Source organism: Pongo abelii, chromosome 1 (genome assembly GCF_028885655.2).
Source record: "Pongo abelii isolate AG06213 chromosome 1, NHGRI_mPonAbe1-v2.0_pri, whole genome shotgun sequence".
NCBI lineage: Eukaryota > Metazoa > Chordata > Mammalia > Primates > Hominidae > Pongo > Pongo abelii.
In genome coordinates, this window is record NC_071985.2 from 168047028 (window position 1) to 168069975 (window position 22948).

Here is a 22948-nt window from a genome sequence, read left to right on the forward strand (position 1 = left end):
TTTACAGTTGAAGAAAGGAAGCATAGGTAAGTTCACATGTAATTAGCAGAGCAATCATTCCTAAAGAGTACTAATTGCTGATCAAAGGCAACCAGACAGAAGGTCTCTAATGCCATGCCACAGTGGTGTGTCTCTGCTATAAGATTTTTATTCACAATTTACTTAGCTAAAGACTATGATCTACTGCCCAAATATGAGAAAGCATGAATTTTGTTGGGATAACTAATATGCTGAATGGCAGAATCAGGATCCAAAAATATCCCAGTGGTCAAGATGTAACTATGAGAGAACTGTCTGAGATTTGAGCAAAGACAATATTACTACAGACAGAAAACTTATCTAAAACTTATCTAAAAGAGTACAGCCATCTGTAGGATGGTTGGTCAATAACTGAAGCAAAGATACACACAAGTCACAGGGGCAAAGGGGAAAAGAATCCTGAGTGCATGAATGCATGGTTCTTGTGACATGTTTATCTTTGTACTAGAGATGGACATAGTACACTACCATAGTAGAAGATCAACACTACTGTTGGTGGAACATTCCAATCTTCAGGAGAAATTTAAGGACACCTGACTCTATCCTTAGAAGGGAAGCATTTGGATATTTTTGGGCTATGGTCTTGGGTGCTAGAGGGAGTGAGAGGGTTAACTGAGATGTAGTGAGCAAAGAGTTTAAAAGCTATTGTGATTCTCAAGCAACATTATCTTGTATGTAAGAAATTGCAAAGAATCTACAAAAACGTATCATAACTAGTAAGTCTGTTTAATGAGCAACAAAAGAATAAGATACTTCGGACTAAATTAGACAAGAGAAAGGCAAACTTGTACAAAACACTGCTAAGATAAATTTAAAAGGACTTATATAAAATGGGAGAGATATGATGTCCATGGGTTGGAAGATTCAATATTGTTAAGATGACAATTTCCCAATATTGATGTATAAATTCAGTGTAGGCTGAATGTGGTGGCTCAAGCCTGTAATCCCAACACTTTGGGAGGCCAAGGCTGGGGGTTGCTTGAGGCCATCCTGGGCAACACAGTGAGATCCCGTCTCTCCCAAAAAAAAAAAAAAATTAGCTGGGTAGAGTGGCATGTGCCTGTAGTCCTAGCTACTCCAGAGGCTGAGGCGGGAGGATCCCTTGAGCCTAGGAGTTTGAGGTAGCAGTGAGATATTATATGATCATGCCACTGCACTTCAGCCTGGGTGACAGAGCAAGACTCTCTCTCTAAAAAAAAAAAAATAAAACTAAATAAAATAAATTCAATGTAATAGCTGTCAAAATCCTAGTAGGCTATTTTTGTTGTTGTTGAGACAGAGTCTTGCTCTATGCAGTGGTGCAATCATGGCTCACTGCAGCCTCAACTTCCTGGGCTCAAGCAATCCTCCCGCCTCAGCCCTCCAACTACCTGATATTACAGTTGTGCACCACCATGACTGACTAATTAAAAAACATTTGTTTTTAGAGAAGGGGTCTCACTATATTGTCCAGGCTGGTCTCAAAACTCCTGGGCTCAAGCAATCTTCCCACCTCAGCCCCCCCACTACCTAAGACTACAGGTGTGCACCATCATGACTGGCTAATTAAAAAAAAAATTTTTTTGAGAAGGGGTCTCACTATATTGCCCAGGCCAGTCTCAAACTACCAGGCTCAAGCAATCCTCCCACCTCAGCACCCCCAAGCAGCTGAGACTACAGGTGTGCACCACCATGCCTGGCTAATTAAAAAAATATATTTTTAGAGGAGGGGTCTCACTATATTGCCCAGGCTGGTCTTGAACTACTGGGCTCAAGCAATCCTCCTGCCTTGGCCTCCCAAAGAGCTGAGATTACAGGCATGAGCCACCATGTCCAGCCTTTTTTTCCTTAAATTGACAAGCTATTCCTAAATTTTATATGGAAGTGGCTGCCTAAGGATTGATCGCCATCATGAATGACACAGTGACTACTTGAATGAGGAAGTTTATGACCAGCCAACTCCTTGAGATGAACAAATCGTCATTGATGTCCTTCACCCTGGAAAGTTATCAGTACTCAACACAGAAATTTGGGAAAAACTATCCAAAATGTACAAGACCACACTGGATGTCAGTTGCTTGGGAGGCTGAGGCATGGGAATCACTTGAACCCAGGAGGTGGAGGTTGCAGTGAGCCAAGATTACACCACTGCACTCCAGCCTGGGCGACAGAGTGAGACTCTGTCTCAAAATAAAAAAGACGGTGAACATCATAAGTCATCAGAAAAATGCAAATTAAAACCAAAATGAGATACCACTACACACTTACTAGAATGGCTAAGACAAAAAAGATTGACCAAGTGAATAAGTGTTGACCAGCATATGGAGAAACTCATATATTGCTGGTGGGAATATATTTGGATTCAGAACTCATTTTGGTGGTGGCAAGACAACTGGCTTTGACATGATTTATGATTCCTCGGATTATGCAAAGAAAAATGAAGCCAAACACAGACTTACAAGACATGGCTTGGATGAGAAGAAAAAGACCTCAAAAAGAACACAAGAACAGAACAAAGAAAGTCAGGGGGACTGCAAAGGCCAATGGTGGTGCTGGCAAAAAGCCAAAGGAATAAAGATGCTGCAATGACATTATCTGCAGCCACTGTGTAGACATTTCATAAGAAGATTAATAAGCTAATAACTTTCATGTGGCAAAAAAGTTTATATGAAAGTGCAAAGAATCCAGAATAACAAAACAATTTTGATAAAGAAAAAGTTGAAGGATTTACCTGATTCTAAAACTTACTACAATGCTATGGTAATCAAGAAAGTGTTATAAAGACAGAAGAATAGATATTTAGATAAATGGAAGAATAGAAAGTCCGGTAGCAGACCTTCACACTTTTGTCATTGTTGTTGTTGTTGTTTCTGAGACAGAGTCTCACTCTCACCTAGGCTGGAGTTCGGTGGCATAATCTTGGCTCACTGCAACCTCTGCCTCCCGGGTTCAAGCAATACTCCTCCCTCAGCCTCCTGAGTAGCTGGGATTGCAGATGCGTGCCACCACACCTGGCTAATTTTTGTATTTTTTTTTTAGTAGAGACGGGGCATTGCCATGTTGGCCATGCTGGTCTTGAACTCTGGACCTCAGGTGATCTGGCCTCCTCGTCCTCCCAAAGTGCTAGGATTACAGGCATGAGCCACTGTGCAGCCCACACTTTGGTTCAATTGATTTTCAAGAAACGTGCCGAGTAATTCAGTGGGGAAAGAATAGTCTTTTCAACAGAAGGTGCTGGAACGGCTGAATAACCACATGCAAAAAGATGAAATTTGACCTTAACTTCACATTATATACAACAACTTGAATAAAACAGGATAAAATATTTGCAGCCTTCGATTAGGCAGATTTCTTGCACATGACAGAAAAAGCATGAACAATCTAAGACACAGCTGACAAGTTAAAACTTTATAAAAATTAAAACTTCTGCTCTTCAAAAGACACCACTGAGAAATGAAAATATTTGCAAAACATACATCTGATGAAGGACTTGCATCCATAATATATTAAAAACTTCTAAAATTCAGCAATAAGAAAATAAACAACCCAGCAAGAAATGAGCAAAATAGACCACGCACAGTTGCTTATGCCTGTAATTCCAGCACTTTGGGAGGCTGAGGCCAGAGGATTGCTTGAGCCCAGGAATTCAAGACCAGCCTGGGTGACATGGTGGAACAAAATAATACAAACAAATACAAAAATTAGCTGAGTAGGGTGGCATGGGCCTGTAGTCCCAGCTACTTGGGGGAATGAGGCGGGAGGATCACTTGTGCCCAGGAGGTTGAGGCTGCATTGAGCCGTGATTGTGCCACAGCACTCCAGCCTGGGTGACAAAGCGAGACTCTGTCTCAAAAAAAAAAAAAATTCAAAACAAAATGGAAAGCAATTATGCTTTTATGACACCTCCTTCCTCTTTGGCTGGCCTCTGAAACATCTGGTGCCTCAGTAACTCTGGGGTAAATTTCTCCTTGAGTTCTCCTCCCCAGAGCCTTGGAAGGCCTTGTGGGAGACCCGGAGTGGATTGATTAGCAAGTAGCCCTAACCCTGGGGAAGTATCTTCTTTCTCTTGGCGTAGGTTAGAAACAGAAAACTGATAAACAGGAACACATGTAGAAGACCATACGTAGGATGGCGAAGGCCTTATAATCATGTCCTAGTCATTCTTCATTCTTCCATCAAATACTTGTTGTCTTCACTCTGCCAATAAGTCAAATAAGTGCTGTGGCTATAAAACAATGAACATTACTGACAAGGTGCTTGCTCTCATGGAGCTTATATTCTAATAGTGTAAAGCAGAGCACAGAGCATACATAGCTGGGTAGATAACTAAAAGAAAGTAATAAGAAAACAACGTAAGTCCTCTGCAGTTAAAAGGGTGAGAGCACAGAATGACTGAACCACAAGAGGGAGCCAGTCATGCAAAGACCAAAGGGAGGCACATCAGAGGCACCATTTCTGTCTTAACTGCCATAGCCATTTGAAGCCTTCTATTCCATCTTTAACCAGCTTAAATTTCAGAGTCGATCTGTATAATCACTCCCTGAACTCCCTGACCACTTTAATTCTGCCATGCTGGTGGGCAAAACTGCAATTCCAGTTAAATCCAACTTTCCACCCATACTGTTTCTGTACCCATGAGCTGGTCATAGATGGAAAATAGACAGATAGACAAACGCACCCACCCACACACACACCAAGCTGTTTGGTCTTACTTTAAAGGTATCACTAGGAACTTAAGTAGGCCCTTGCTATTTTCCCAGCAAATGTCCTGTATTTCCCTGGTCCTTTCACTCTCCTACTCTATTCATGGACATTTTCATCTCTGTTCTTCTCTTCTCCCCCATCCTCACTCTCAGCTGTCGACTGTGCTTCTTTCCTCACTGACAAAACTGAAGAATCAGAAGAGAACTTCCATTCACTCTTACCATGCCCACTTACCCATGCAGGGGTACGTCTTTAGGCCCTGCCTTTCTCCCTGTCAGTAAGGAAGCACTCTTGGTGCAGCCATGCAAAAGCCTCCACTTGTGCATCAGATCTCACCCCTCTCGCAGAATAAAGAACACTAGACCAGCAAATCCTCCCTGTCTACCCTACGTCATCAATTTTTCCTCTACTGGATCATTTCTATCAGTATACAACCATGCTGTTGTGTTAACCATTTCAAAAACAAAAATCTCCTCTTGACTGCACTTTCCTTATTGGTTACCTTCTTATTTCTCTGTAACCCTTGTAGCCAGTTGTCTATACTAGCTGTCTCTAATTCCTCTTCTCCTATTATTCTCTCTTAAATTCTCTCCAATCCAGCTTTTATGCACCACTGAGCTGAAACTGATCTTTCCAAGATCAACAAAAGCAACAAAACTCTATCAGAAGGGAAAAAAGAATGAGGCAGCTGTAAGTTAGGGAAGATGTGTTAGGGGAAGGAGATGGGCAGAAGAGGACTAGATTGAGTACCTGTACCAAAACAAGAATTCCTTACATGTGTTGTATTCTTTCCAGTCCATTTGGACCATAATTATATATACATATATGTATATACATTTCCTTATTTTCTTTGGAATCTAGTGTTTCCCAGATTCTCAAAGCAGGCTATTAGAGTGAAATCTGAGTATTAGACTAATCTGCTCACCATTTAGGGAAAAGGAGAGTAAAACAAAATCATAGCAGTGAGAGAGCTTTTATTTTATGTTTTCTTACCTCTGAAATTGACGTGAAACCTCAGAAACCTAAAAGTCTCTTTAACCCAACCAGGAATGATTTAAACAGTCTAAGAAAGAGTTGCCCCCAAACAATATCCCTCTATTCTAAGATAAATGTAGTTGTGGTAATTTTGCAGCTATCCCTTTTTAAAAATGGCCCAGCCAGGAATTACATATATTAACCTCAGGTAGCTTTGAAAGTCTGGCTGCAGTACTGTGCTTTCTGATCTTATCAGTGGGAACAACTGCGACTTACCTCAGTGAGGTGGCCTCACTCCTTTAGTGGGCAGGGCAATTCCTATGGACCTAGCACCAAATGAGGTAAACATTCAACAATTACATTTAACAATTGTCCCAATCAGTTGGTTAATATAGGGAATCTCATTAGATAGTGCATATCAGTGTCTGGTAAAACGCAAGTAACAATCCATTCATGAGTTATAAAATTAATTTGACGGGTTGACCAATTTTTTAAAAAAGAAATAAAATAGAAAATATCAGAGTGCATTACACATACTTAGGATAAGACATAGTTCGTGAGACTTTGGTTTCATTTGTGAAGAGGTACGTTCTGGTTCATAAGATTACAATTTTTTTATTTTTTATTTTTATTTTTTTTGAGACAGAGCCTTGCTCAGCCACCCAGACTGGAGTGCAGTGGTGCGATCTCGGCTCACTGCAACCACTGTCTCCCGGGTTCAAGCAATTCTCTGTCTCCATCCATAATGCAATAACCAGTGTGACAGAATGTACTAATCAAAATTTGAGAACATTTGGACATTTTCAGCATCATATATCACTAGGCACGAGCAGAAACAAGAGGAATCTGGGGCACTTTAGAGTGGGGCTTTCATGTGCAATACCAGTAAGAGCTTGAACTTTGTCTGTAAGTTAAACTACCATAATAGAGATGTTACACTTTACAAACTACTTCACAAACCTGATTTCATTTGAGTTTCTTGTCCATCCTTTGTAGCAAGCAAGACAAAAAGGTAGCAGCATCTGTGGCAGGTTTCAATGATCCATCCAGTTTAGATCACAAGCCCAGCCAGCAGCTGGGAGGAAGGCTCTTACCCACAGTCCCAGAGAAAGAGCTGGCAAGGGTGAAAAACTACATGTGGGCTCCAGCCAAGTAAACTGGGGTTCAGGGCAGAAATCCAGTTCCAGGAGGGAGAATGGGAAGGGTGAACAGGAACTGGGGCAGAAGCCCAGATAGTAAACAAAGCACACAGGTGGCGAGGCCCATCCTCGGGCACATTGGATTCCAAGCTCACACCCGCAGAGTTCCAGAACTCCATGCCTGGCTTTGAAGAAGTAGCAAAGAATATCATGTGGATAAGGGACATGGTGTAGAGGTTATCAGGCACCTGCAAAGGAAAGAAGAGACTGTAGGAATTGGAAAGTTAATCAATCAGCCTGGCGAGTAGGGTTGCCAGATAAAATACAGGATGCCTACTGAAATTTGGATTTCAGATAAACAATGGAAATGTTTTAGTATTAAGTATGTGTCACGCAATATTTGGGACGTGTTTATGCCAAAAAGTTATTGTTTATCTGCAATTTATACTTAACTATGCATCTCATATTTTTATTTAATAAATCTGGCAACTCTTCCTATGGGTGTGATGGAGGATGATGCTGGAAGGCTTGGCAGAGCAAGATCACAAAGGGTCTTGTGTGTCATGCTTGGCAGATAATGGGGAGCCAGGAAAGTTTTTTAAGCAGGGGAACAGTGTAACAGGGTTTGCATTTTAGAATCACTGTAGTAGCCTGTGGAAAACAAAACAGAGTTCAGAAGGACAGGAACTGAGAGACCAGAAAGCTATTTCAATAGTTCAGATTTGAGGGAAATTGAAAATAACTTAACCCACTTCACAGTTCTGCCTAAAGCTAGCAAGGCTCCCAGGTTCCCAGGTTCACTTGGGCTGTAGAGACCAAACTATTCTTTCAAGAACTATTCTTTGTTTTTGTTTTGTTTGAGACGGAGTCTCACTCTGTCACCAGGCTGGATTGCAGTGGCATGATCTCGGCTCACTGCAACCTCCACCTCCTGGGTTCAAGCGATTCTCCCGCCTCAGCCTCCTGAGTAGCTGGGACTACAGGCACATGCCACCACATCCAGCTATTTTTTTTTTTTTTTTTTAAGTAGAGACGGGGTTTCACCATGTTGGCCAGGATGGTCTCTCGACCTCGTGATCCACCTGCCTCGGCCTCCCAAAGTGCTGGGATTACAGGCGTGAGCCACTGCGCCCAGCCTACTCTTCATTTTAAGGAACAACAAAAAAAAAGCTCTGGTGGAGCGTAGAATATATTTATATATACATAATACAGTGTCAGGCTGGGTGCGGTGGCTCACACCTGTAATCCCAGCACTTTGGGAGGCCAAGGCAGGCAGATCACGAGGTCAGGAGATCGAGACTATCCTGGCTAACACGGTGAAACCCCGTTTCTACTAAAAATACAAACAATTAGCCGGGTGTGGTGGCGGACACCTATAGTCCCAGCTACTCGGGAGGCTGAGGCAGGAGAATGGCGTGAATCCAGGAGGCAGAGCTTGCAGTGAGCCAAGATCACACCACTGCACTCCAGCCTGGACACACACACGTATATATATATTTGGTGTCTTGCCCAAATCCTGTGTCAATCACATACTTCTTGAAGAAGCTAGAAAGATATGTGTATACATCAATCTCTCAATAGACTAAGCTCAGTATCTCTTTCACTATTGCATCCCCTTCAGGTAATCAATAAACATTTGATTCTTAGATTACGAGTTCCATAAGGGCAAAGTCTGTATCTTCATCATCTTTGTTTCTTTAGCACCCCACCCAGGGCTGGGAATAAGTTTCTCAGAAAATAGTTCTTGATTAAAGTGGTTTAATTAATTAACAACCAGAAGTGCTTCCTATTAACTACATTTCTCCAACATTACTTCAAAGGTACAACCTGGCATATTTTTCACATGAATGCAAAAGAAGCTTGCCTCTTATAATGGATCAGAAAATTGTCTTTTAAAGCTGAGGAATTATGCTGACTAGATGGAGTTTTAAAGATAGTATTCCTCATTTATGTGAAAATGTGAGATTTTTTTTCTTGAATTTTCCTTTTTCCACAAGCTTTATCATTGTGTGGATATTAGTAAATCTTAAAAAAAAAAACCCAATCTTAATTAAATACATCTCAGGTAGATCATCATAAACCGGTACAAAGTGGTCTTCTCTTTCAGTTACCAGTATCAGTCTAGTTCCTTGTATCTGTATCTCTTCCAGAGCTGAAGTGTGAACTTTTTGAGGGCAGGAACTATTCTGATTTATCTTCATAGTCACAGAACTTTCATTAATAGTAGGTTTATTGAATTTCCAAGGTCAGGCAGCCAAAAGGGAAAGAATAATTCTGGGAAGTGCGTGGGGTAAATAAAATGCAATTTAAAATTTATTATAATGACCCTTTATTGAAGATTATGTTCCAAGTATCATGCTAGGTGCTTTACATATGTCTTAATACATTTTGATTACACTTCAATTCTAAAAACTCTTCTTTGAGCTAGCTGTTATAATGCTCATGTTACGGGTAAAGAAACTAAGAATCACAACTGATAAGTAACTTGCCCAGACTGACACAGTTAACAAATTGGCAGAGCTGAGATTAGTACCAGACTCCAAAGTCTATGCTCTCACCATGACTCCAGGAATTGTCATTTTCAAGTACATACTGGAGAGAGGAAGACTGGTGAGGTGCTTATAAGAACTTCCTTTAATCAGCCACTACATGGTACCTCAGAAGACTAAAGTTTGATTTTTTAAAAATGTGTGAGTGCACATGTGTGTAAGACAAGAGGTATGGAGGTATTTCTTATAACTATGTTTTGAGCCATGTTCTTTTTTTCTGTTCAGTTTTGTATTTAAAAGAACAAATGACTTTACATATATAATTAGACTTCATCACCACCTTGACTGCAAATTGATTATACACTTAAATTACTATCACACTGTTGTTATCAAGGATTAAACATATGGGTTGTAGATGTTACAATCATTCATACCAATTTCATTTACCCCATCCAGAGGAATACATGCAGATCATGTTCAGACATGCAATGGAACCTTATCAGTCCAGATGTATAAGAACTTATCTGTGACAATCCAGATCCTCCTCTGAACTGTAATTGTATACGGCAGTTATTCTGTTTTTTGTTTGTTTTGTTGTCGTTGTTGTTTTTGGTAAACGTGTACTTTTTGTCTGATGCTAACATCTTTTCAACAGCCCTCTTTTGCCTGCTCAACGGCCAGCCTTCTCAGTTCACTGATCCTAGGAAGAATCAGAGTCTTGTCTGCCCATGATGATTTGCTTCCAGTCTGCACCAGGATAAATCACAGCTTAAACTTTACCAAACTTTTGGAGTCTAAAAGCAAAAGCAACTCACAAAGTGCAAAGGTTGGCATAACTAATTTATTCATATGAATTAGAAAGAATTTAAAGAGGAACCAAATATGGTAAAACGAGGGGCGGGACGGGGCGGGGAGGGGGGGAAGCAGTTGATTTAAAAAATTGAGAAAAGCAAAACATGTTTGCCTGGCTTTGTAACTAAAGAAGACTGCTAAAAATGGTCTGCAAAGGTGTAAGAACCAAAAAGCATCTCCAGTGTTCTACCTTCACCAGAAACATGTAAGGAATTTCCTAGGATGGAATTATGGAAAAGATCCTCTTCAGGCCTTCATTTGCTCATTCATTGCTAGTCATGGTGCTAAATACGGGAGATATAAAATGAGTATGGCATGGCCCTGGCCTCAAAGCTTACCCTCAGAGGGAGATACAGCAACTGTGCCGTACGCTGATCTGTGAAAGGCACCAGAAAATAAATGTAAAAACCACACAGTGGGTACACAAAGGGGAGAGTGGTCAACTCTGTGAGTCTAAAAAAAATAATTCACAACAATCACATAGCGATGTTCCGTGAGTCCCGTCCCCACCCCATCCTCTATAGCCAACCCCTAAGAGAAACGACAGGTGAACAGGGCGAAATCCAAGCTGGGCTCTAATTAAATGTGTGCCCTAGAGCAACTCCTAGCACTACTCAGAGCCTCCGTTTCTCTCCTTGTAAAAGCCAGGAACCCTGCTCAACTATAAAGTCTATTTCTGCTCTGAATTATGAAATAGAGGCAAAAAAAAGAAAAACCCAGAAAGGAAACTCACGAAAAACAAAAGTGAAAGTGCCTGAAGGGAACCCAGTAGTAAACAAGAGTACAAAATTCTATATCTCACCGGAAAACGTGGCAGAGTTCCCAAATATTTTTTTTTCAGCAACTGTAAAATTCGGAAAGAATGAAATGTCTATCACTCCCTCTGAATGTGAATAAGATCAGTGTAACACGAATCTACCTTGCTCTATGCAACTGTCTTCTGAAACAATCCTCTCCGACCCTGAACAACCACTTAAATAAGCGGTTCTTAAATAAATCAATCCGTAGTGAATGGTCCATCCCCACAAAACCAATCCCCATTGAAGACCACACCAAGGTGTGCCCCACTTTGGGAAAAGGGGGAAAACGGGGGTAGAGAAGGAGGGGAAGGATTGGAACCAACATTAGATTGTGCCTGGTGTTGCCACGCGGTTGTAATAAACAACAGCGTCGAAGCAAACTGTTTTAAAACTTAGGAAATACGGCGGCCTTTAAACTCTATTATGTCCCTGCTCATGGCAATAGTGGGACTTCTCTGAACGTAGCCTACAACGGTACAGCCGCCCGGGAGGGAGAGCGAGCTCTGGGGCGGACGGGCGAGTGAAGGCAGCCAGAGGAGGGGAGCAGGCTGACAGTTCCCCCAGCTTCCGCGGCGCGTGCGGGGCCGGGACTGGCGACCGCCACAATCAGAGGGTGCGAGCTGGACCCACCGCGGTAACGGGTCTCCAGGGTGGGAGGATGGTTGCTGCTTGTCCGCTGCCGGAGCCTCCCTTCTCGCAGCAGAGGACGGAGGGCGCGCGCACGTACACACACTCTCACACACACACACACGCACGCACACACATCCTTCCCCTAGAGTTGTGTCTCGTCTCCCTTTTGTTTTTCTCCCTTCCCGGTCATGAGACCCGGAAGTTTTTTTTTTTTTTTTTTTAATCCCGTCTCTCTCCCTTTTCCAACCCCCCCGCCATCTATCACATGGCAGAGATAGAATAAAAACAGAAAAATGGCGACGGTCACGTTGTGGCGAGCCTTGCTGCGTCATTAGATAATCCTCATGCAAATAGCGGGAAGAACAAAGGAAGGGGGGCCCGGGACCCCCGGGGGCGCAGGTGGGTGTGGGGGCGGCGGCCGGGCGCGGGGGCGGCGGGGCGCGCCGGGCCAGCGGCCGCGGGAGGCGTGAGGAGGGAGGCGGGCTGCGTGGGGCGTGCGGCCGCGCGGGGCTCGGGGCGCGGAGTGTGGACGTCCGAGTGCGCGCCCGTGCGCCGCCGTGGAGCGCTGGCTGCTGCGCTCCCGGCCCCGTCTCGCGGCGCGTCGGAGCCGGCCTGGGGGCGCGAGAAGCCATGGGGCGCACAGAGCGGCTCCGGGGAGGCTGGCCGCGGCGCACACGCAGCCGTGGGACTCGGCCTGCTCGGCATCCGCACTGGGGTCTGGGGGCGGGCCAGGCGGCGCCGGAGGCCGAGGGCGCGCCACTGCCCAGCGCCTAGCGCCTGCCTTCAACCTCCTCGGGGGACCGCACGCAGTTCGCCACATCGGGGTAGGCGGCGGGGCGCGGGGGCGGCGGCGCGGGGCGGGCTGGGCCGGGCATCCGCACTCCGGGACCGACTCCGAGGGTGTTGCCGGGCTGGGTTTGTTGTTGTTAGCGCGCGCGTGTGTTTTTCCCGAGGGGCAGCGGGGCGACCTCGCCCATGGGCATTTCCGCGGTTTTACGCGGCCCTCGCTGGGGTGTCAGTGGCGACGCGGGGAGCCCCGGGCGCCCGGCTCGGCCCCCGGAGGGGAGCGGCGCGGAGGGGCGGGGTGTGTGTGTAAATGTTGCGCACTCGCTTTTCCCCCGCCCCCGCCCGCGTCCAGGGTGCTGGCGTGGGTCCCTCGCCGTCCGGCGGCGACTGTAAATAGAGCCTGGATGTTGTTTACATGAAGGATCCGGCGGGAGGAGTCTAAGAGGAGGAGGCGGCGGTGCAGGAGGAGGAAGAGGAGGGAGGGAAGAGAGAGGAAGACCGGAGTCCCCGCGGCGGCGGCGGTCCGGAGAGAGGGCGAGCCCCGCGCGGCGCTGGGGACCGGGCGCTACCACGAGGCCGGGAGGCTGGAGTCTGGGGTAGGAGGGAGAACGGGCACGGGCGGGAAGAGGGGTCCGTCAGTGGCATTTTTAGCTTGCACCCTGCCACGCAGATTCTCTCCGGCCGGAGGGGAGGAGGGTGGAGGGAGGGCGGGGAAGCCTCGGTTTCTCTGCACGTTCGGGAACGCCTTCTCCCCCTTCATTCTCCCATTCCTAGTGTTTTCCCGCTTCTCCCCGGGCTCACCTGTTTACTTCCGTCAGCTAGAGCTCGTGGTTTTTTTATATAGGCATGAGAGTCTGTTTCTTTTATTAGAAACATTATTGGGGAGAGGGGTGCTTTGCTGTAATTTGTGCTGGTCCAGGTCGGTTTTCAGGAAGGGGGAGGGGACTTGGCGGAGACGCCGGCTCCTGGCCGCAGCTGACCCCAGGGCTTCTCCCTGCCTTCCTGTGCGAGGAATTCTTTCCCTCACTCTGCTGCCCGCACGCCAGCTGCCACCTTCCTGGAGAAAGACCACACCTGTGCTTATCCCTGCTTTGGAGGAGAGGTGAGCTGAGAAACCAGGGAATCCCCTGCTCTCCAGGGTTCGTAGTTATTCCCCTCCGCAATCCCAGAATTGGCCAAAAATTGCTGCTTTCACCTGCTGATTTCATTTGGCATGTCTGTCCCCAGCCCCCCGTTCCCCCGGCAAGTTGTGGTCTGCAGATGTTTTGGGATTTTCTCTTCCCTCTGGACCTGTCCCCCACCAACCAGCAACTAGCTCCTGGGCCTAGGTTGAGGGAGAGAGAGAAGTGACCCCCTTTGGCCAGTGCGCTGTTTTTTATTCCCCTCTGGGTCTTCTAATGGAATCTGCTGTCCTCCCATAGCCCCCTTTATTTTCCCCTTAAGCTTAACCCAGAGCCAGGCCTAAGCAGCCTGTGTCTGGCTTTCTTTCCCCAGGCCCCACCCTGGCCCCTTTTGCTTTTCCAGCGCCAAAAAAACGCCTCCCAAGCAGAAGACACACCCAGCCCAAGTCTAACCATTCCAAAAGGGAGGAGAACACAGAGGAAGAGCAGGGACCCAAGGGTCTCCTTCCGTCCTGAATATTCCAACAGCGTTTCCCTTTAAAAGCCTCCTAGCTTTATAATCCCTTTATTCTTCTTACCAGTCGACCCTCCCCTCCTCTTTGCCCCTTGTCCTATGATGGATATTTGGGGGGAGGGGTGGAGAAAGAGGTTGTCACTCTCTTCTTACAGTGAGGCATTTTTCTTCTCAGTCTTTTCATTTATTAGATGTTTAGCATGTAAAATATGTAAATCTGTTTGCAGGCTTATTTGAACTTGTTTTCTTGCTGGTTAAGGAATAGCTGATATTCTATAAAGGGAAGGACGGGGGGAAAAGATCAAAAGTAACACTCTGAGTTTTCCCCATTTGAGCATCCCCAGAGTTGCCAGAGAAGACCCTCCTATAAAAACCAACAGTCTCCCTTCCATGACATCACCACCTAAGCCCTTCCAACTTTAGCTTCAGAACAGGAAGAAGGCTCAAAATAGAACTACCTTAGGAATCCAGCTCCTTGAAAAGATCAACTTTTAAATCAGCTGCAGGAGGAACACAATGAACTTTGACATGGGGAGTGAGAAGGGAGAGAAGACTGTATAGTGTTCATAATTGGTTCCTTTGCGGGAGGGTTGGGGGATACTTCCCATGTATTTCAGAAAAGCTTTCCGCTAGAGTTGGGTACCTAGACCACTGAATGATAAATAGGATGGTTCGAGATTCATTTATTGAATTATTCATAAGTTTTTATATGTCAACAATAACAAGCACGTTTCAGAATATGAATTAAAGGGGGGCCTCTCTGCAGAATCTGCTCTAGATAGAGAAAGTTGTTTCAGGAAGCTAGGAGGGCACTTGAGGAAGACAGAGAACCTGAGGATGCAGTGACAGCTGCTGTGAGTATGTAAGTTGAGAGGCTCATAAACAATAATTGTAATAAACAATAATTGTAACTTTTGTAGGTGACTGATACTCTGGACAAAGAAGTAAGGATGTCAGGATTTTCCACCTTTACCTTGGAAATTAACTCCTTGTCTTTGAATCTCAGTGTCTCCATTCAGTCCCTGAATTGAGATATGCTTTCCTCTCTGAGCTAAATACTCAGTCTTTTGGAAGGGCTGCCTAATAAACGATAATCACTGAAGTGTTGACAACTTAAGAATTGGAAGTGGAGCAGAAAATACTTGGTATAATTTGAGCACTTGGTGGGTGCTGTAAGATGACTTGCTGGTTGATGGGGTAACATCTTTTACTTTGGTTCAGGTTTGAAAGAATCCAGGTGACAGAGACAGGATACCTGCCCTAATATGGTAGCCACTAGCCACGTGGCTATTAACCACCTGAAATATGGCTAGGGTGAGGAAGAGTTCAATTTTAAATTTTATTTAATTTTAAACATAGATAACTTGATTTAGTTATTGGAAAGCTTATTTATGTTTGGAAACATACTTGAGCTTACGCATCTACTTTTGAAACTAAGTGTTTTGAAATCCAAACGCAAATTAAGTATTTTGATGTAAATTTAGAATTGGGATATGTAAGTGCAAAGTACTCTTCAGATTTCAAAGACAGTGCAAAAAAAGTAGAATAGCCCATTAATTTTATGATTCCATGTTCAGATGATAATATTTTAGATATATTGGGTTAAATGAATATGCTATTAATTCCACCTGTTAATGTGGCTACTAGAGAATTAAAAATTACATGTGTAGCTTGCATTGTACTTCATTGGACAGCTCAGGCCTGCATCACTCCTTTTCATCTATGGATTAATTTCTTTTCTTTTTTTCTTCTTTTTTTTTTTTTTTTTTTGATGTAGCGTCTCTCTCTGTTTTCCAGGCTGGAGTGCAGTGACGCGGTCTTGGCTCACTGCAACCTCCATCTCCCAGGTTCAAGCGATTCTCCTGTCTCAGTCTCCAGAGTAGCTGGGACTACAGGTGTGCGCCACTATGCCCGGCAGATTTTTTGTATTTTTAGTAGAGATGGGGTTTCCCCACGTTGGCCAGGCTGGTCTTGAACTCTTAAGCTCGGGTGATCCGCCCGCCTTGGCCTCCCAAAGTGCTGGGATTACAGGCATGAGCCACTGTGCCTAGCCCCATGGATTAATTTCAGAAGTGGTGACTGTATGAAATATTGTTATTTCATGTTTGTGTTTCTACTTTCCACTGCTGTGTTCCATGTGATGATTGGGGACCCCGAGTATTACATTATTACTGTCACATTAGGGAGATCAGTGTAAAAGTCCAGGGTTCTAGAACGGCTAGCAGGGGTGTCATGGGAAAATTTGGATACCCACATACCTGGCTATTGCTGCTTTTGTAAAAGGATCCTGGACATAGCAAAAGATACCGGAAAACAATGTGTGGCAAAGTAACAATTGTGACACCTGGTGGCATTTTAGTGATTCTACTCATCTGTCACTCACTTCTATTTATTTTTTCTTTGCTTCATCTACTTTCTGTCCCCCTCCCCCCCAAATCATGGCTCCACTGGTGGCATTTGGGCCCACAAGGTTGCTGACTCCTTTCCTCCAAAAAAAGTACAATGCTAACATGAATAGAGGTAGTGCTGTCTTTGGGTTTTGTTTTGTCTGTTGAGATTCAGAAATCGCACTGGAAGGAACTTAAGGGCTATTCGGTGCTATTCCTTAATTTTATAGATGACAAACTGCCAAACACCTCACCTAAGACCATATAGACAGAGACTGGAATTAAACATACTCTTGTTGATAACTGTTTAGAGGCTCCCTGAGAAATGGAGAGGTTCATCAATTAATCAATCACGTATTTGTTGAGCTAGCATTTTGTGGAAATGACCACTAAGTGTTGTGAAGGGACATGAGTAAAACAGTTCCTGACTTTTTTAGAAAGAGTCCTGTTGACTTGAGGAAATAAGATATAAACAGCACCAAATTAAATTGCAGTATACAACACAACACTTAATGAGTGCAGTGCCACTGTAGCATGTGTTACTAGTAGAAATGTGTTCATTTTACAGATGTAGGAATAGAAGCTTCGAGAAGGGTGGAACCTGCAGGAAAGTGGAGTGTAATTGTGTTCCTGGAACAGCCCAAGGCTGTAGAATTGGAGGTCATTGCAAGTCTTTGGTATTGGCCCCTTTAGCTGTCCATTAAAGGAATTTGAAAATCTGAGACCCAGCATTTTCAAATGGCAGTGCTGCAGTAATAAGGCAATCATAGATTAATTGGAGACCATCAGGGTTTTTAGAGATGTTTAGCCAGGGGTGGATCGTTCTGAAGTTTGCTGGCATATAAAACTGACTTGTGAGCAAACCATAAAATCTAAAATCCAGGGGGCGAGAGTGGTGAAATTTGATGTAGAGCAAAATCAGAAAGTAAATTAACTGTGGAGTATACAGTTGGACTAAAAATATTTGTGCTGAGTACATGTTTGAGGGGGAGAGGCCCATATAATGTAATATATGGGCCAGTCATGTATTTATAAATTTTTAGTCTTCTGGCCTTTTTGGACTAAACTCTTGGTCAACATGAGGAAGAAAGCTCATTCTTCTGTTTGTTACTGTGTCCATAGGGTTTTTTTTCGTCCACATGGACCTGCTAAAGTTACGTAGCATGAGATTAATTAGGCAGTGCTCAAAGTCAGTAAAATGATGACACGTCTTCTCTAATCACTCTCAGTTAATGCTTCTCTTCGAGAATCAGGGCTAACTTTGTATAGGGCAGTGGTCCTTGACATTTTCTTGCCTTTCTGCCTATTTCTTTTTCCATAAAAGAGAAAAAAATTCTGTAACCTGCCACCTCATCAATTTTTGGCACAAATTAGTTTTTAAAAATTCAGTATAGCAAAGTTTGGCAATAAAATGCAAGTATACATTCTGTGTACTTGTGACAAAGCAGTAGTGGACATTTGAGCAACTTTTGCTGACATGTTTATGACATCTCAGTGTGGTCAAATTTGGCCATTTTATGTAGTATCACTGAATTAGATGATAATTTTCAAATTGGAAAACAAATCACACTAGTTAAAAGACCAGTGGATTTAAATACACTAAACTGTAGTTTAAAAGTATTTTCAAATATTCTGCTTGGCCAACAACTTATGGTGCCTTCAGTTATTTACTATATAATCAGATATTCAAAGGTTTAAAACAATATTTTCATTTTAGTTTATAAATATGAGTGATGTAGCATGTTTTTTGTGCTTTTATTTGTACTCCACGTTGATTGATTGCTTGAGAAAAGGTCTTTGTCACCCAGGCTGGAGTGTAGTGGTGTAGTCATGGCAGCCTCAGCCTTTCATGTTCAAGCAATCCTCCCACCTCAGCCTCCGAAGTAGCTGGGACTACAGGCCCTGCTCATACTATTTTTTGTAGAGACAGGCTGCCAGTATGTTGCCCAGGCTGGTCTTGAACTCCTGGATTCAAGCAATCCTCCTGCCTCAGCCTCCTGAGGCACTGAGATTACAGGTGTGAGCCACCATGCCTGGCCTTGTACTCCACGTTATTTTAAAGGTTGTTTGGTATGCCAGTTTTCTATAAGTGCCTGGTTTTGTAGATAATATTTGGTATATGCTTTATGAAGAAATTGTTCCTAGTATCATTTTTAACACAGAAGAAGTAGTTTAAAATCAGTTTGGGTCCTGGAAGAAAGCATTTTACATCACTGTTTTCTCTCTTCCTCTCTTAGTATGCAGTTACTTTTTCTTACTGTATCATGAGTACCTGTAGTCACTTGTTTATAAATTTAGACAGTTCAGTTCTTAGAAGAAACATGTTGAAGAAGAAATATTTGTGATGGATTTAAATTTTGAAAAATGCACATTTATAAACATTTTCAAGAAAAAGCAAGACACATTTTTGAAACATTTATTTTAAAAATACCATTTTGAAAACCCATATTTTTCTTCCTTGAAACTGCTTTAGAATCTGAGAGAATATTAATTTAAGTAACTATTCACAGAATAATGAATTTGCTGCTTGTTATTAGGGATGCTTGGCTTCTTTTTTTTCTAATTTAGGTAAAAAAAATGAAATGAGAGAAAAATAAGGAGAAAAAGGAAGTATCTTTTACTTTACCAAAAATGTTTAGTTGTTGCATGGGTTTTGGTGATGGCTAATAGAGTGAATTTCAACTTTGCAGTACACTTACTTCATCTTTATACTTCATATTTAGACATTGAATCACACTAATATTTTGGTGAAGAACAGTCTAATAACTACTGAATATGTCAGGATTATTTATTTGTCTCCATACTTACCCAACCTTCAGTATTTCAGGGTAAGTATTCAGTTTTCCAAAGCTGACAGAATTTGTGGTCAAGAAATATTAGTTGGTAATCATCTTATCCTTTTTAGTGGAACAGCTATCTAAAATTTTACTCAAATAATCACAGTATCTTTGTTCATGTAGCAGATGTTTATAATTTGGGTAAAAATGTGCAACTATTTCCAAGAACCTTAGGTTATGGGATCCAACTGTGATTTTTTTTTTTTTTTAAATCTTCGTTGCCCTCTCGTGTTTCAATTCTGTATTACAGTTGGCTAAGACCTAGATGATGACCTCCTTAATTTTTAGATATTTTTGCATTTTGGACAATGTTGTTTTTAATTTGTATGTAGGTGGATTGTTTCATTGGATATTACTTTTCTGAAGATAAAGTCATTTTCGTAGTACATAAAGTTAATAGTTGAGTTAGATTCACTGTACTTTTGTTTTCTGACTTCCGCTGATCTAAAGAATTGATTCATCTATCTGACGTATTTGAAGTATAGTGCTAATATCTAATATGCATTTAATAAGTCTTTGAAATTGAGCAAATGCCTAATGAAAACATAATTATTTTTCAAATATCTGTCAAGTTCCACTCATACTGAAATAACTTGAAACCTTATGACATGGAAAAAACCCAAGTGAATCATGGTTTTAATAAGTTGATATTCTGATGCCTGAATTCCAATTTCAGAATCTTTTGTACTTTTTATTAAAAGTAAGAATCATCCCTAAAATGACTTCAGAGTACATCTCAAAGGTACAGATAATTTAAAAGCAAGTGATGTGTATATGTTATCATTACTTTTTAAAAAGGTATTCTGAAGGTTGTCAGTATCACCATAGGTATAGAATTGTGACATAAACTATAGTGAAAAATATCAATGTTACTAATTTGAGTACGTTCTTAGCACTCAGCAAGAGGAATGAAAGTCATTTTTGCTAATGTGCATTTTTCTTCTTAATTATAAAGCCCCACTAGTTTCTGCTTCATGATCTCAGTTACTGAGAAAACTAAAAATAAACAAAAAGTAAATGTTTTTAGAAATCCTTTTGTTTGTGTAAATTGTGTAAACTGAATATCCAATTGATGGAGTTGGACAGCTAGGGTAGGGTAGAGAAAACAAAGCACTGGGTTCATTCATTTGACTTGGTTCTAGGCATGGGTTCACCATAACTTAGCAATACATGATCTCTGGCATATCACCTAAGTTTTTTTTTTTTTTTTTTTCTGCCTGTAAAATGGGGTAATAATATCTAATCTATTTCCAGAATCCTTTTTTGATGAATTAATGAATAATTCATTGCCAGCCCCATAGGGTTCTTGTGAAAACCAAATGAGAAAACATATAGAGCATTTTTGAATGTTTGGCAGATATGAAGTATTATTGTCATGTTTGGTTATGAGCACTTTGAAGACAGGAATCATGTCTTATTTATCTTTATTTCCTGAACATCTAGAAGAGGGCTTAGAACGTAGTAGTTCCTCAGTATATATATAAAATCAATCATTGAGGTCAGGGAGGCACAGTCAGTGAATCCATGCATGGAAGAGATAGGCTGTGAAATATGCTGGAAGCTTACTGCATATTTGATGTATTATCAGAGTGAAAACCTAATCATGCAGTTGTTCATCCTCATTAATATGGATAAGTCATGTGTTCGTCTTTCATTCTAATTTAATTCAACTGGGCCTTTTAATATTTCAGCCTCACCACTTGCTGGGCTCTGATCCTTCTTTTTCTGCTGCCTCCTCACGTCTCCAACCAGAACTGGATCTTTTAGTCCTTCACTTCATGGGGAGCCTTCAGAGAGAGTAATGCAGCCACCAGAAAGGATGCCGTTGACCGACACAGTGACTGACAGGCTGCCCTGGCTCAGTTATCACAGTGCTGATGCTGTCCATTCTAAAGGTACAGTACTGTGATAACTGAAGGATGGCAGCCATCTTGCCTTCCATCAGAGGAGCCTCACCATACCCAGGAAGAAAGAAGGTGAAAGAGGAATGTGAAACAGGTGGCCGGGACCCAGAAACCCTCTTACCCTGCACCTCTGTCATACTTCTCCCGGGGCATAGGCAGAGTTATTCTGCTTCTCTTTGCCTTGTTTTGTAACATGGGGTAGTTGTTAGTGCAGCCGTGTTGTGCTGAGTGAACATATATTAAGATCTTTGGAACCTTTAGCAGACTGAAAATAGGTAAGTATGAGTTAGTATTTCTGGAATGGTATTCAGAGAACTTTGTACCATTTTTATAAATGTGAAAGGTAACCTAATTAGAACAGCTTGGCACTTGTCAGTACACTACTAGATTTCAAAATCAGATTCTACTTACAGGGAGAAAAAAAAAGCCCAATATGTTGAACAGTATTGAAATTGTTGCATAAATAAAAGTCCATCATTGTAGACTAGCTTACTGAAGTGAAGAAAGAAGAAAAGTATATCTTTGTCTTGAAGGAGTAGATAGTGACATGTCATGTTTCTTTCAGGATATTTAGGATCTGGCCTAATTCAAAAGAATATTTACTGAATGCCTATGTTATTGCTGCTGCTGTCACCTTTACATGAAAATAAAATGTAAGTTATCTTATTTCTATCAAATAAGGACTAGTCTGCAGTGATATCTGGCACATATCGATTTCAGGAATACGAAGCTGTAAACACCAAGCCAGCATCACATGTGCATGAAAGACTAGGATATTTTTTTTTTGTTGCCCACACAAGAGTGCAGTGGCATGATCATAGCTTACTGCAACCTTGATCTCCCAGGCTCAAGCAGTCCTCCTACCTCAACCTCCTGAGTCTGAGACCACAGGCTTAGGCCACCCACCTGCAAATTTTTAGTAGAGACAGGAGTTCACTATGGTGCCAAGGCTGGTCTTGACCTCCTGAGCTTAATTGATTCTCCCACCTCAGCCTCCCAAAGTGCTGGGATTACAGGCTTGAGCCACTATACCCAGCCATGATTAGGTAATTTAACAGCACACATCTTCAACCTCCATCTTACTCTAGAGTGTACTGCTGGGGGTGAAAGGTGATTATTGGAGAACCCAGGATTCTGTCAATGCCAGTCTCTGCCAATCATCCCTCTTCCCTCTAGACTCCTAAGGACACTGTACACATGTAACAATAGCAGACGAGAAACAAAGTGCATGACTTGATTATGTGTTAGATCACAGTCCTGTGCGAGGCTCAGGTGATTTCGTGGAACGTGTTTTAGGCTCAGAGCCTAATCGGGTATGCTGCCTCTTCTAGGCTCAAGTCTGTATCTGGGAGCCTGTGGGTGTCTGACCGGTGTAGGAACCCAAAGCAGTGACCCATATGCTTGAGCAAAGAGAACAGAGATGGCTGAGGTTAGGCTGTAATTTGAACCTACCTACCACAGAGAGAAGAGGGCCCAGGGAGGGGAAAACCATATGTGACTTTTTTTTTTTTTTTTAAGACAGAGTCTCAGTCTGTTGTCAGGCTAGAGTGCAGTAGCTCAGTCTTGGTTCACTGCAACCTCTGCCTCCCGGGGTCAAGTGATCCTTGTGCCTCAGCCTGCCGAGTAGCTGGGATTACAGGTGTAGGCCACCATGCCCAAGTAATTTTGTATTTTTGGTAGAGATAGGGTTTCACCATGTTGCCCAAACTGGTTTCAAACTCCTGTCCTGAAGTGATTCTCCTACCCTCAGCCTCCCAAAGTGCTGAGATTACAGGCATGAGCCACTGCACCT

At 42.7% G+C, this 22948-nt stretch overlaps 1 long non-coding RNA gene and 1 pseudogene across 2 annotated transcripts; both read left to right on the forward strand.

Annotated features, from left to right (window-relative positions):
• The first annotated feature begins 1929 nt into the window (after positions 1-1929).
• On the forward strand, positions 1930-2593 carry LOC112129059 (small ribosomal subunit protein eS24-like; annotated as a pseudogene).
• Positions 2594-13000: 10407 nt separating this feature from the next.
• LOC129059057 (uncharacterized) lies at positions 13001-22671 on the forward strand. 2 transcript variants are annotated; one of them, XR_008524687.1, is made up of 2 exons: positions 13001-19243; positions 20944-22671. It is a non-coding gene; the product is annotated as an uncharacterized LOC129059057 (long non-coding RNA). The 2 variants fall into 2 exon arrangements; XR_008524686.1 differs by having other exon boundaries at positions 13001-13495.
• Positions 22672-22948: the final 277 nt, after the last annotated feature.